The following is a 15,573-nucleotide window of genomic DNA, read 5'->3' as shown; positions in this document are numbered from 1 at the left end:
TTGCAGCATGTTAGTTCATTCTCCTCCTGGGACCAGCAGTCTGTCCAGGAGATGTTCTTGTGAGGATGGCAGATGCACAAGAAGACATGCTTTACTGTGCAAACCAGTGTCGATGCCCTGTTTGCACCATGTTTGCTTACATTCCATTGGCCAAAGCAAGTCATACAGCTGAGCCCAATTACCAAAGAGCCTTTTTTGGGAGGTATTTCCACGTTAAATAACAAAGAGAACAGATACAGGGAAGGGTGAAATATCATGGCCACCAAACTAATCTACCAAAAACATTAATAAAATCATAATATGGTACCTATTTTATTATATCATAGAGTTTAATGCCAAAGATATTAAAGATTTTTCAGATGAGGAAGCTGATAAAACATGGAACCTATGTCTGCACCTAAGCTCGATGTTCTTTCCAATAGAAATATATTGCCTCAGGGGCATCTAGGTGGCTCCATCTGTTGAGCATCCGACTCTTGATTTGAGCTCAGGTCATGATCTCACAGTTCATGGGATCGAGTCCTATGTTGGCCTCTGTGCTTATAGCACAGGGTCTGCTTGGGATTCTCTCTTTTCCTCTGTGCCTCTCCCCCACTCTCACACATGTGTGCACACTCTCTCTTTCTCTCTCTCAAATAAATAAACTTTGAAAAAAGGAAATACACTACCTCAGAATATTCAGGGCATAATTACTGTTGTGGAATATTCAAAGATTTTTTTAAAATACTTTGAAAATATATTTATTTATCTTCAGTATTTACTGAGTTCTTTCCATGTAAACATCAGGGCTCAACTGTGGAGATAGAATAATCAACATAGATTTCTTGATCTTAAGGACTACATAGGCTAGTAATAGTGATTTTAAAATGAGAGTCCTATAAACATTTCCAAATATTTTATTACAACTTATTTATTTTATATAAAAAAGAACTAATGAAGATATAACAAATTAATACTTATTAAGGTACACAGTTCTAATGAGTAATGAGGGATTCTATAGTGTAATGGGGAGAAAACACTGAATTAAAATCAAAGGATATGATTAAAGAGTTGGAACTTTCCCTGTCCTCTCCCTAATCTCCAGGGAAGGGAGTAGGGATAGAGGTTGGATCAGTAACCAATGGTAAATAATTTAATCAGCTGTGCCAATGTAATGAAGCCTCCATAAAAGCCCAGAAGGATGGCGTCCAGAGAGCATCCAGGTTGGAGAATAGGTGATGTGGGAAGAGTGGTGCACTGCAGAGCCCCTCACCCTTTCCCTATACCTTGCCCTATGCACCCCTTCACCCTGGGGATGTCCCCACAGTTAGACCCACAAAAGTATGGCCAACTGATCTTTGACAAAGCAGGAAAGAATATCCAATGGGAAAAAGACAGTCTCTTTAACAAATGGTGCTGGGAGAACTGGACAGCAACATGCAGAAGGATGAAACTAGACCACTTTCTTACACCACTCACAAAAATAAAAAGGATAAAGGACCTGAATGTGAGACAAGAAACCATCAAAACCCTAGAGGAGAAAGCAGGAAAAACACTCTGACCTCAGCCGCAGCAATTTCTTACTTGACACATCTCCAAAGGTAAGGGAATTAAAAGCAAAAATGAACTACTGGGACCTTATGAAGATAAAAAGCTTCTGCACAGCAAAGGAAACAACCAACAAAACTAAAAGGCAACCAACAGAATGGGAAAAGATATCTGCAAATGACATATCGGACAAAGGGTTAGTATCCAAAATATATAAGGAGCTCACCAAACTCCACACCCAAAAAACAAATAACCCAGTGAAGAAATGGGCAGAAAACATGAATAGACACTTCTCTAAAGAAGACATCCGGATGGCCAACAGGCACATGAAAAGATGCTCAACATCACTCCTCATCAGGGAAATACAAATCAAAACCACACTCAGATACCACCTCACGCCAGTCAGAGTGGCCAAAATGAACAAATCAGGAGACTATAGATGCTGGTGAGGATGTGGAGAAATGAGAACCCTCTAGCACTGTTGGTGGGAATGTAAACTGGTGCAGCCACTCTGGAAAACAGTGTGGAGGTTGCTCAAAAAATTAAAAATAGATCTCCCCTATGACCCAGAAATAACAATGCTAGGAATTTACCCAAGGGATACAGGAGTGCTTATGCATAGGGGCACTTGTACCCCAATGTTTATAGCAGCACTCTCAACAATAGCCAAATTATGGAAAGAGCCTAAATGTCCATCAACTGATGAATGCATAAAGAAATTGTGGTTTATATACACAATGGAGTACTACGTGGCAATGAGAAAGAATGAAATATGGCCCTTTGTAGCAACGTGGATGGAACTGGAGAGTGTGATGCTAAGTGAAATAAGCCATAAAGAGAAAGACAGATACCATATGTGTTCACTCTTATGTGGATCCTGAGAAACTTAACAGGAACCCATGGAGGAGGGGAAGGAAAAATAAAAAGAGGTTAGAGTGGGAGAGAGCCAAAGCATAAGAGACTGTTAAAAACTGAGAACAAACTGAGGGTTGATGGGGGGTGGGAGGGAGGGGAGGGTGGAGGATGGGTATTGAGGAGGGCACCTTTTGGGATGAGCACTGGGTGTTGTATGGAAACCAATTTGACAATAAACTTCATATATTTAAAAAAAACAAAAAAAATTAAAAAAAAAAATGAGAACAATCTGAGGGTTGATGGGGCGTGGGAGGGAGGGGAGGGAGGGTGATGGGAATTGAGGAGGGCACCTGTTGGGATGAGCACTGAGTGTTGTATGGAAACCATTTGACAATAAATTTCATATTAATAAAAAAAATAAAAAAGAGGAAAAAACACATTTAATATAAAAAAGTGATGCATTCATAAATATTTTTTTTAAAAAAGAAACCAAAACTCATTGGACTTTGGACATCCATTAGAGATTGTCTGGGCACCAATTCAATATTGTGAATATTAGCAACTGAAAGAGAAGAACTCAGCATTTACCTTGCCATTTGGACATAAATGGTATTTCAGGATATCCCCACAAGTCCTATGGATGTAGGAAAGAATTTCGTATGAAAGTGTTCCCAGTTAATAAGTGCAGAAAAAAATGATGGAATTATAAAATCATTATGTGATCATTAATGAAGTAACTAACAGGTAGTCATCATCAGTATATGACAAAATTACTAAATATGAAATTGATGAGTAATCTATAATCCAAACAGAGACACTTTGCAAGTGAAAGATTCACTGTTAGTAATCATGCCAGGACAACAGGCATATACCGTGACAATCTAGGCAAAGATTCCTGGTCATCCTATGCCCAGGAACCTGACTATAAAGAGAACAGGATGTCACTGTCTGAATTCACTGATGGATGTTAGCAGACCAAAGACAACCAAATATAATGTGCGTTGCGATGTGAGGCAATATGAAGAATTAAACACTGCCTATGGTACATACGTGTGTGAATATATGTATATGTTATATAATTACATAATTTATATATCTAATTATATAATTATATAAAGTTATATAATTATATATCATATTGCATATATTATATATAATAAATACAATTTATCATTATTTATTACATATGCATATATCAAGACTTTATATCTTATCTCCAGTCACAGGAAACACAGGGGATGGAAAACAAGTCAAATGATAGGAGGGGAAGTACTTATCCAAATCCATAATATGGCGTCTGTGAAAGTTCCTTCAACATTGCAATACTGGTTTAGAAAATGATTAAAATAGGCTTGAAAGAGACTAAATCAGATTTAAATGATTTTTAAGTTGACTTTTAGAAAGTATGATTCAAATAAATTAACTGACAAAAAGCAGTTTGGGGACTAGTTGGGTAAATTTTAATATAAATTTTGCATTAGATGATATTAATGAATTGTTGATTAGTGTAGAGGTGAGACAATGACCTCATGATACTGTAAGAAGTTTCTTGTCCCCCTCACTCTGTTTTTTTAAGACATATGTTGGAATATCTGGGAGTAAACAACATGATAACTGGAGATTGTTTTAAATTAATGCAACTGAAAAGGAAGGAGGGTAGATGAAACAACTCTGGCAAAATATTGATGATTGTTGAAGGAAGGCATGTGGGTTAAGGTTGGTGGACCCTCTACCCTGTTTCTCCACGTCTCCCAATCCTCTGCACTGTGCCACAGGTCACCACTGCCTCCTTGCTGCTTGCTGGCTGTGGACTGGGAGTTACTATGACAGTCCTTAAATCTCTTTTTGACCCACTTGTTATTTTTCTCAACCTACCACCTACCACCACACAAATTTGTACTGTTAATCAAACTTCATGAACAGCTAGAAGGGGAAGAAACTAAATGGAATGACAATACAGGAAAGAATGCCTCTTTCGGCTTTATTCTGACATCTATTTTGTAAAATTCCACCTGTAGGGGTGGAAAACGTTCCTCCTCCCTTCTAGGTACTTTGGCTGGTCTAATTCAATTGACATAAGATAGATGAGCAGAAGAAACAAATTTTGAATGTATGGTAGCCCCATTAAAATCTAAGACTCCCCTGAAGTCAGGTAATTGAGGCTTATATACCATCCTGAGCCAAGGAGGAGAGGGTAGGGGTCTAGGGTTACAAAGGGGTGGAAGGGAATTCACAGGAAAATGAGAAGAGCAAATATTTCCTAAACAACTGTTTGTTATGCAGTGCAAATATCTTTCTGATATAAAAAAAAGTTATCTCTGGCAGTAGCTTTCTTTAAGACATAGGCCCCGTATCTCAATTCTTTTCGTCAGTTAAAGGGGAGGTTAAAAGCTCTCCGTGAATCTGCTGGGGCTTTATTGTCTTCAGCTTGAAATAATCCACCTGCCACAGTGGCGCATTCTGGAATGGCATATTCTGGGAAGCTGATGGTAAATTATAACTATAGTAGTACACTTCTGTCAATCTGAGTAAAATGATTGAATTTCACACAACATAAGTACAAATACACACACACACACCACTTTTCCCAAGAGTTATCATTAATACTCTACCATTTCATGACCTACTGAGGAAAAAAAAAAAAAAAACTATCCCTGGCTGCTTCATAACTGCAGCTCAGCTTGTACACTTGGTCAATTGGTCTTTTATATTATTATGCAGGGTGGTGGTAATTCCTTCTCTTCAGTGGCACCTTGGTCCAAAATAAGTATTCTTGAACATACTTGAAAAAATAAAAAGACTCTGTGAGCCACATATCCTTTAATGACATATCCCTTAGCTATAAATAGTTTATGTCATGGGTTTAAAATTGTAATTTGTATAAAGACCCAACTCTGTCTCCAGACCAGGTACTGTCCTTTCCCCCATCTGCTCTGGAATTAGGGAGATGGGTTCCAGCCTCCCAGTTACGTTAATTTTAATCAAATTAAATCAAGTTAAATTGATCTGGCAGCTCTGAAAGTCATGTTGTCATGTAAAGTTTGAGATTTGAGTGATAAAATACATTCCAGGGAAAGTAGCATCAAAATTACCAAAATTGGGACAAGTACTACTCCAGTTACTTCAGGGAATTAGACTCTAGATAGTACTGATTCTTTTTCAACAGAAAAATTAGAAGCCCTGGAAACAAAAGCTGTAAGCTAAGGACTGCTTACTTGAGTAACAAAAGCTGACATTGAACCATACCCCACAGGATCACAGATTTGGGCACATTTTCTAAAACCTCAGAACTTAGTGGGCTTGGAATCAGACTGAAAGAAGTGTCGGAGTTAGAATGGAGTGTAATACGTGGTGTGTAACCTTCTTTCATAGCAGTGCCTTCTGAATCCACACTAGTAACCTGACAGTAGGCATTGGGCTAAGTCTTATGTTTAGGACCTCATAACATGAAGGGGACTTAAAATTATGTTACATGGATAAAACAAGCCTGATCATATGAAAAAGTCAAACATGAAGTCAATAGCCAAACTGCTTTTAAAAGTAATAAAAGAAAAAATGCTTTGAAAATTAATATGGTTTTTGAGACAGAAGTAAGAACAGTGAGTTCTGAAAAAGAAGTGGGCAGATTGCTTTTTATCCAAGGAGACCAGAGAGGCATTCTAGCAAAGATGTGTCTTGACCTTGGATTTGGGGAGAAAAAGATGGAAAGGAGGGAGAATTCCAAACAGTAGGAAGAATAGATGAAAAGCACTGAATAGTGAAATTCAACAGTTCACAGACTGATGAACTCTGTAGTAGGGAATCAATGGGAAATAAAAATGAAAAGATAGGTTGATAATATCGTCTTGGATTCCCTTACCTAAACATTCAGATCCTGTCCTCTCCTGGGGTGTGTACTAAATCACATAGCTCACTGGCTTACCAGCAAAGTAGTGAGTAATTCCTGTGGCTCAACACCCAGGACTTTCTTCTGGAGAGTTTCTTGTTTCCCCTCCTAAAACTTAATAATTGTTGAGCTAGGCCTTGCCTCAGTCTTTTCCTCTTGGTGTTCCAGAAACAAATCATTCATAAAATGTCCAAAACAAGTCCAATTCCTTATGAAACTCAAATGTTAAGTATTCAAGTCTATAGGTTGAATACATTTGTTTTATTTACACAAATCCAGACTTCAAACTTCTAATTTTAGTGTGACTTTCCCATTTCCAAACTAAGATATTAATTTCATTAATTCACTGTCCCTTTTCTTCTTATGTAATGTTTCTCATTGCTCTTTATGTTTTACTCTTTCCAGTGGAATCCCATTTTCTCATTTATTTTAATTCAGGAGTTTACTTGCTTGACTATTTTTCCTGAAATTGGCTGATTTAAGAATCCCAGCTCTGGTTGTTTTTAGCAAATTGCTTTTAACAATCTACTATTATGCAAAACATTGTTAGCTTTTCCATTAAACTTTCCATTAACTTTTCCACTAAACGCATCCTTACCAAGCAAAGTACCATTTATCATTCCTGCCTCACTAATACTACCAAACTTTCCCACTCTCTGGATCTAAGCAAATGACTGTAGGTTACATTAAAACCTAGAAGGGTCTTTGGTTGCTTAAAGTTGATTGCTCATTTGCCTCCACTGAACAAACATCTTCTCACACTAGGTTAAAGAAAGGATAGATTATTCTACAAATACCAATGAACTAGGGGAAAAAAACATTAACAGGGACTAAGGCAGCTCACTTTCTCTCCGTTACCAATGGGGTATCTCCTCTTTTAACTTCTGTCCATCACTGTGTATCTACCTGAGGCAAACCTCTGTATCAGTCAGCATTTGGTACACTTGTAAAAATTCTGATTCTTCAAAATTTCAACTTTGCCTTACCATTCCTATTCCAGCCTGGATTCCCCCTCATCGGATCCCTCTACAAAAATTTTGTCTTCTAATATTTTCAGTTGAATAATTCTTAGAGAGGAAATGGGTTGCCCAGTGTATCATTTCACATGAACCCATGGATTTAAAGTTATAGATTATACAATAATTTGTTGGCTTGCCAACTGGCTCATTGTACTTGGGTCAAGTGTCCAACTTTGACAGTCTATGACTAAAGGGCCAGGATATTTTGGTACAAAATTTGGTTACTTTCCCCTCACCAGTGCCCTAGGTGGAGCTATTTCTCTTTGAAGTAGACATGGGAAGCCATAAACCTTTTTTTTTTTTTTTTTTTTTTTTTTTTTTTTTAGTTTATTTATCTTGAGACAGAGAGAAAGAGAGAGTCAGGCAGAGAAAGAGGGAGAGAGAGAATGCCAAGCAGCCTCTATGCTCAGTTTGGAGCCTGACAAGGGGCTTGATCTCACAACCAATCAGATCATGACCTGAGCTGAAATCCAGAGTCAGACACTTAACTGATTGAGCCACCCAGACTCCCTTGGAAAGCCCTAAACGTTTTAAATAAAGATGTGTCACAATCCCTGAGAAATGGACCCATTATAAATATGAAACAGCTGGACTTTGTATCCACCATGAGAAGAAGATATTCTTAGCTCAGGGTTAGTCTTAGGAAAAACTGAAACAGTTTGCTGACTTTTTAGGGATGTGAGTCAGGCTCTGGATCTGTCATAGTTTCTCTGTTCAGACACTGAAGGATGCCTGAGGATTCTTTGAAGGCATTTCCTTCTGAATAACCCCTCTCTACAATTCCTGAAAAGGGGTCATCCTGTTTCAACTTGAATACCTCTTGTGATAGGGAGCCCATTTAAAGAGGCTGTGAGCCTTCTAAAGAGCTGCTAGCCCTTAACAGAAGACTATCTTCAGTTGTGTTCAATGTGCATGTTTCATTATAAAGAACAACAGTGTTCTCAGTTGACTGTGCATCAGTTAAGATGTAAATAGCAGAAACAGACTCTGAGAGCTAAAGCAAAAAATAAATATATTGATGGAGTATTTGTATCAAAAACTTCAGAGCAGGCTTAGGGAAAACAGGAAACAGAGCATCTCTGAGACTTCAATGAGTTTGTGGATCTTTCCCCTAAATACTGCAAGTAATATTACTCAGTTACCAATAGCTCTTCCCCCTGTGTTTGCAAATTTAAAATTCTGAATTATTAAGAAGAATCATTTGACCAGAAAAAGGTGAGCAATCCACCTTTCAGTAGTTAGCTACGGCTACAGTGTCAGCTGGCAGGAACATGCTTCTTGGTGGTGGGCAGCCCTTCTGAAAGAAGGGCTTTGCAGAACACGGTCAACGGCCACCATAGGCATAAATTAAACTCTTTCAGATAGTATTCAAATATGTCAGTAATAAGATCTCAACCTCTGTTTTCAGCATCATGTTTTCCCTCTTATTGTCCCTTTTTAGCTTTTTCTTTGGGTCATACTGTATGACATGACAGATGACACCATTCACCATCACACTTTTTGCTTCTGTTCATACTGTTTCCTCTGCAGGGAAGCCTCATCCATAACTGTCCAATCAACTCCTCATTTAAAAATTTCTATCAGTTAGTTTAATAGTATAGTTTAAAGAACAGATTGTCCTTATCTCTCCTCAAACTTCTTTCTGCTTCCAGAGGCAACTACTTTCAACCGCTTTTTTACATCCATGTTACCAAATAAAATTTCTATGCTTTCATTTTACTTTCTTTTTTTTGGTGGGGAGGGGAGAGAGGGAGGGAGGAAGAATGCACAAGAGTAGGGGAGGAGCAGAGGGAGAGAGAATCCCAAGCAGGCTCCATGCTTAGCATGGAAACCGATGCAGAGCTCCATGTCATGAATCGTGAGATCATAACCTGAGCCAAAATCAGGAGTTAGACACTCCACCAACTGAGCCACCCAGGTGCTCTTTTTATTTTCGTACCTAATTACTGGCTTCCCACTATGGAAACTTCCTTCTCTATCCACTTAGACTTTTCCTCTCTTCTCTATGCTTCCAAGATAGTTTACTGTTTATAATAATGTAAATGTTACTTAAAACTAAACCACATAGTGTACATTATTTTCTTGTGCAATCTTTTCCAAGGAGCTAATAATTGGTTGATTCTTAGTTGCTGTAGTTTCTAAATAGTCATTATTAATCCACAAACTCATCCACAGTTTGTCTACCATTAGAATAAAACTGATATGTTTAAAGGTATCCAACTCACTTTTTTTTTCTTTGAAACATTCCTTTTGGAGTCTTCCTTTTTCCAAGTAGAATCTAGATAGGCCATTTCCTAGAACTGTGGCAACTCTGTTATCCTTGGACATCTCTTTACCGTCTTCTTGAGGCTTCTCTTTCTTTCTCTCTAGTGTTAATTCCAATATCTTCCTTCCTCTTTGTGTACTCCCAGAACTCCCCCCAAGTGCATGGATGGCAATATGCAAAAAGCTTTTATGACAGAAACTATCTTTACATTTTTTTTTAAGTTTATTTATTTTGGAGAGAGAGAGACAGAGACAGAGCGTGGGTGGAGGAGAGGCAGGGAGAGGGAGACAATCCAAAGCGGGCTCCAAACTCTGAGCTGTCAGCACAGAACCCTACATGGGGCTCAAACCTATGAACTGAGAGATCATGACTTGAGCCAAAATCAGATACTTAACTGACTGAGCCCCTCTGGTGTCCCAAAACTATCTTTATTTTATCTCTACCCCTGACCACTTGGCCTATATAGAATCGTGTGTTGAAATAATTTTTCCTCAGAAGTTTGAAAGCACTGAACCATATTAATGTAGGTTTCACATTTACTATAATGAACTTGATGACATTATAATTGTAGACACTTTGGACATAGTCCCCCCATCCCTCCCCTTCCTCCTTCTCTCACCCCCTCTCACATATATTTCTATTTGTTTCAGATTTTAGGACCTTCCCATTGTCCACAGTGTTCTCAAATTTCATGATGATGTATGTTGCTGTGTGCCTTTTCTCATCTATTTGGCCAGACAATTGAACTGGAAACTCATTCTTCAGTTTCAGAAACTTCTCCCAATTAATTAATTTGATAATTTACTCCCTTTAGACAGCAGCTCTATCTTTCAGGAAGTCCTAGTTTTAGTTTGAGAAACTGTAAAAATGATCTTATATTTTTTTCTCAACTTCTCTCAATCTTGCTTTTTGTTATTCTATTTTCTTGGGGATTTCTTCATAACAGTATCTTAAAGAAAGGGATTCGTGATGAACGTGGGTGTGTTTGTGTGTGTAAGATTCCAAATGCATTGACTGTAAATATTGTTGCCAACAGAATGCCTGTATAAATTTTCTAACTCTTCCACATTCCTAATTCAGTTCCATCTACAGTAAAGATTTCTTCATTCATGTTTCTTAGTCGAGGGTAATTTAGTAAGCTAATTAAAGTGGCTCTTTGTACCATGTTCTCCCAAAACCTGTTTTGTGAAGAGCCACCTTGTCACACAAATAAGGAGGTAAAATTAGTCATTCATTTCTTTCTCTTTTAGATTCTTTCTACATCTCTAACCACCCATACCATCATACAACAAAATGATGCTTGTTACTGTTCCCACATTAAGATGCACACAAACACCCCACTTCCATAAGTATTTGGAAGTTGATGCTGATCATTGTCAGGTAACATACCTGCAATTTGCCAGAGGTCTTCTTTTCCTGATACCTTCACCCAAAGGGTAGTCATTAATGGTGTCACCTGCAATCACCCAACCCGGTGGGGAAAGACTGGAGTTGGAACATTCAGAGCCTCTGAGACCACATCACGTAGGCAGGACTCTCTTGTTTGTGTGCTGTGAGTACGTCTAGAATACAGCCATATAAACAAAGTTGTCTTTTCCCAAAGCCTGCCTGCCTCTTTGTGAATGTTTTGTTTGGGTGAATGGAATGGTCTAGAATAATTTTTCTCTTCTCTCATTTATATTTTTGGTCACCAAGGCTTTTAGCTATGCCTCCTAAATATTTCTGGAAATTTTTAAATCTCTTATTTCCATTGTCACTGTGTGATTTCGTATGGTCATCATTCCTTTCTGAATCACTGTGGTAGCTTCCTCTTACCTCCCTCCCTGCAGCCACACCCACATCTGATTCAGTGTTATTGTTACAAAATGCTCAATTGATTGTGTACACCCACAGTTTAAATTACTCTTTATACTGGCTGCTGTTAGTTTTCAAGGAAGACTCAAACTCTGAACCATGCTACTGAAGCCATGTTATGAGCTGACTGGTTGCTTCTGTTCCTGCTCACTTGTGTTCCAGTCAGAACTGGCACATCATTTGAGGGGCCTACCACAAAATGAAAATACAGGTGCCTTGTTTAAATACTTAAGAATTTCAAGATGGTGACAGAAAAGCATTAAAGCAAACATAGGGACTTTCTAAATGTGCAGTTTATGTGATTGTACAGATTGCATGCTCCTGAAGCCAGTTCTTGCCCCAGCCTTTAAACTCTAAAATTAATCCTAATACTGCTACCACTTAATAAAGACCTTTCTCCCATGACCCTTTTCAGAGCCCCACATGTGTGGCACGATTCTCCAGCCTCCACTCTTGCTTCCTTGGCTCAGACTGTTTTCTCTTCCTGTGTCTGCTGACCTTCCACCATCTTGACCTGGCTAAATATTATTCCTTATAAACTCTTTATAAACTCAGATCAGAGATCTTCAGCTCTGGAAATGTGTTTTTCCTGAACTCTCCTTTCCTTTTAACTTGCAGCCTTGACTACATCTCTCTTGTATGCTCCAATCAACCCATGTGTGTACATTTGTGGTAGATTCCACAATTAAGTCATTTATATCTTTGTCTTTCTCCCAGGTTTGGACTCTTTGACCTTCCCTTTGAAATCCTCAGACAGCCTTGGCACAGAGTATGCACATAATAAGATTGTTGAATATAAAATTAAAGATACACTTAGTTTAGGAATAAAGTTCAGAATTTTATTTCTGTGTTATATTGCCTATAATTCTTATCTTTGCACAAAGTTAAAAGTACACATTTGCTAGCATACACTAGCAGATAGTGTGTTAAAACAGTCTTCACAATACATCATGATGATTAGAGGGAATAATTTGACCTTTAAAGTTGATGTGAGTCTATACTAAAGCTATTAAATAGCCAGTTTTAATTCAACCCTTTAATGCCTCATACTGCAGCCTAGTGAATAATTAACTTTTCAGAAACTTTGAATATTTTAGAAATACTCTGGAGCTTTTAAATTTATTTTTATACATTTTATAGCTTCTTGCTAATATTTTCAGTGACATTTAAAATCTAAAATTTATTTAAGATCCAGGGAAATGGATCTATCCGTATTTTCTCTTTTCCTATGCTCTGTTTTTTGCTGTTGTCAGAAATGATGTGTCTGTTAATATTTGCAGTAGAATTTTAGAGCAAAATATGGTCTCCTGTAGAGTTGCCTGCATAAATACAAAATCTTCTTTAACTCAGTTACATAAGCTATCTATTTTAAATAAGAAAAACTAAATTCCTAAGATAATAGGTTCCCAAAATTTATTTACTGATAATATTTTAAGAATAATCTAACCAGTTAATTAAAGCACCTGTAAAAGAAGACATCCGGATGGCCAACAGGCACATGAAAAGATGTTCAACGTCGCTCCTTATCAGGGAAATACAAATCAAAACCACACTCAGATACCACCTCACGCCAGTCAGAGTGGCCAAAATGAACAAATCAGGAGACTATAGATGCTGGAGAGGATGTGGAGAAACAGGAACCCTCTTGCACTGTTGGTGGGAATGCAAATTGGTGCAGCCGCTCTGGAAAACAGTATGGAGGTTCCTCAGAAAATTAAAAATAGACCTACCCTATGACCCAGCAATAGCACTGCTAGGAATTTATCCAAGGGATACAGGAGTACTGATGCATAGGGGCACCTGTACCCCAATGTTTATAGCGGCACTCTCAACAATAGCCAAATTATGGAAAGAGCCTAAATGTCCATCAACTGATGAATGGATAAAGAAATTGTGGTTTATATACACAATAGAATACTACGTGGCAATGAGAAAAAATGAAATATGGCCTTTTGTAGCAACATGGATGGAACTGGAGAGTGTGATGCTAAGTGAAATAAGCCATACAGAGAAAGACAGATACCATATGGTTTCACTCTTATGTGGATCCTGAGAAACATAACAGAAACCCATGGGGGAGGGGAAGGAAAAAAAAAAAAAAAGAGGTTAGAGTGGGAGAGAGCCAAAGCATTAGAGACTGTTAAAAACTGAGAACAAACTGAGGGTTGATGGGGGGTGGGAGGGAGGGCAGGGTGGGAGGGAGGGCAGGGTGGGTGATGGGTATTGAGGAGGGCACCTTTTGGGATGAGCACTGGGTGTTGTATGGAAACCAATTTGACAGTAAATTTCATATATTAAAAAATAAAAAAATAAATAAATAAATAAATAAAAAAAATAAAAATAAAAATAAAAATAAAAATAAAGCACCTGTAGCTAAAGTGTTTCCTCCAAGGCAAAATAGTTAGATATTTGAAACCTTTTGTACTGCAGATTTTCTCTGCTCCCCACAATTTGCATTAGTTACAAGTGTACTTAAAATTTTAATTTAATCTCATATCAAAATTATTTCTCCATATTATTAAAAACCATATTAACCTAAATGCAAAACATTACATAATGTTTTCCTGTGAAGAAAGCTTTATTTAGTGATTTCTTTTTAATGTGGGAGTTCTCAGTTTATAAGTTTTTGATGAAATTCATAGTACTCTAATAAATACATACATATAAAGCTTTGAAGATTTTTATTTTCCTAAGATACATGTAAATGGGTCAAATTGAATTGCCAAATTACTTCCCATGTGGATTGCACCAATCGACATTTCAAATATTTATGCATTAGTCATTTCTAACATTGTGTGTTTTCATTTTTTTAAATTTTTAATGTTCTTTATTTGTGTGTGTGTGTGAGAGAGAGAGACAGAGTACAGGTGGGGGAGAGGCAGAGAGAGAGGGATACACAGAATCTGAAGAAGGCTCCAGGCTCCGAGCTGTCAGCACAGAGCCAGACACAGGGCTCGAACTCGTGAACCACGAGATCTTGACCTGAGCCCAATACGGACACTTAACCGACTGAGCCACCCAGGCACCCTGTGTGTTTTCTTTTACTTCATCTCTTTTTGAAAAAATATTTAATAAAAATTTTGTTTAAACATGCATTTTTGGGGGCATCTGGGTGGCTCAGTCGGTTAAGCATCCAACTTTGGCTCAGGTCATGATCTCAAGGTTCATGGGTTGGAGCCCTGCATTGTACTCTGTGCTGACTGCTTGCTCAGAGCCTGGAGCCTGCTTTGGATTCTGTGTCTTCCTCCCTCTCTCTCTGCCCCTCCCCGCTCATACTCTGTCTCTCTCTCTCTGAAAAATTAACATTAAAAAATTAGAAAAATAAACATTTGTTTCATTACTAATGAGATGTATGAATTTTGTACAAATGATATCTATTCATTTATCCATTCAGAAAACCATATATCAAGCACGTATGTTTCCATCATTGTGCTTAGGGACCAGAGCAGTAGTTTTCACTTGGGAGCAGTTTTGCCCCAGGGGACATTGGACAGTATCCAGATCGGTTTTGATGTGTCTCAACTGGGGGACAGGGAGGAGTGCTAGTGGCATCTAGTGTGTAAAAGCCAAGGATGCTGTTAAACATCGTACAATGAATAGCACTTTTCCTTATAGCAAAGAATCATTCAGCTCCAAATATTAATAGTGCTAAGGTGGAGAAGTCTTGAGCTAGAGCAACAAATTAGTTGGAGATAATCCCTATTCCCAGATGGTCCCTACTCACAGTGAACTTGGGGTCAGCTTAGAGTAACCCTTAAAAGGAAAAAGTTACAAGAGTAGCAACATGGCTGTAAATATAATTATGTCTGATTCATATTATATTAAACATGTGGCACAACTTTTAGCCCAAGATAGACAGTGAACATGTGTTGAGTAATAGCAGAGGTGATACAAGCCTTCTTGTTTTTGCTCTGTGTGTTATTTAAGTATGGATATATGAATATGCATGTATGTGTTTGCATGTGAAAGAATATGTGCCTTTGATGTCTTTCAATAGCTTTATTGAGGTACAGTGAACATATAGTATACTATACCATTCGATAAATTTTGATGTGTCTATACCCATGAAAATGTTACAAAAGTTACAATAATGAAGATATCCATCACCACCAAAAGGTTACTCATGATGTTTTGTAATTACTCGCTCCTCATTTCTGGTTCCAAGA

Source organism: Panthera tigris, chromosome D1, assembly GCF_018350195.1.
Source record: "Panthera tigris isolate Pti1 chromosome D1, P.tigris_Pti1_mat1.1, whole genome shotgun sequence".
Classification (NCBI taxonomy): Eukaryota; Metazoa; Chordata; class Mammalia; order Carnivora; family Felidae; genus Panthera; species Panthera tigris.
The sequence above is the reverse complement of the archived record's forward strand: the minus strand, read 5'-3'. Positions refer to the sequence as shown.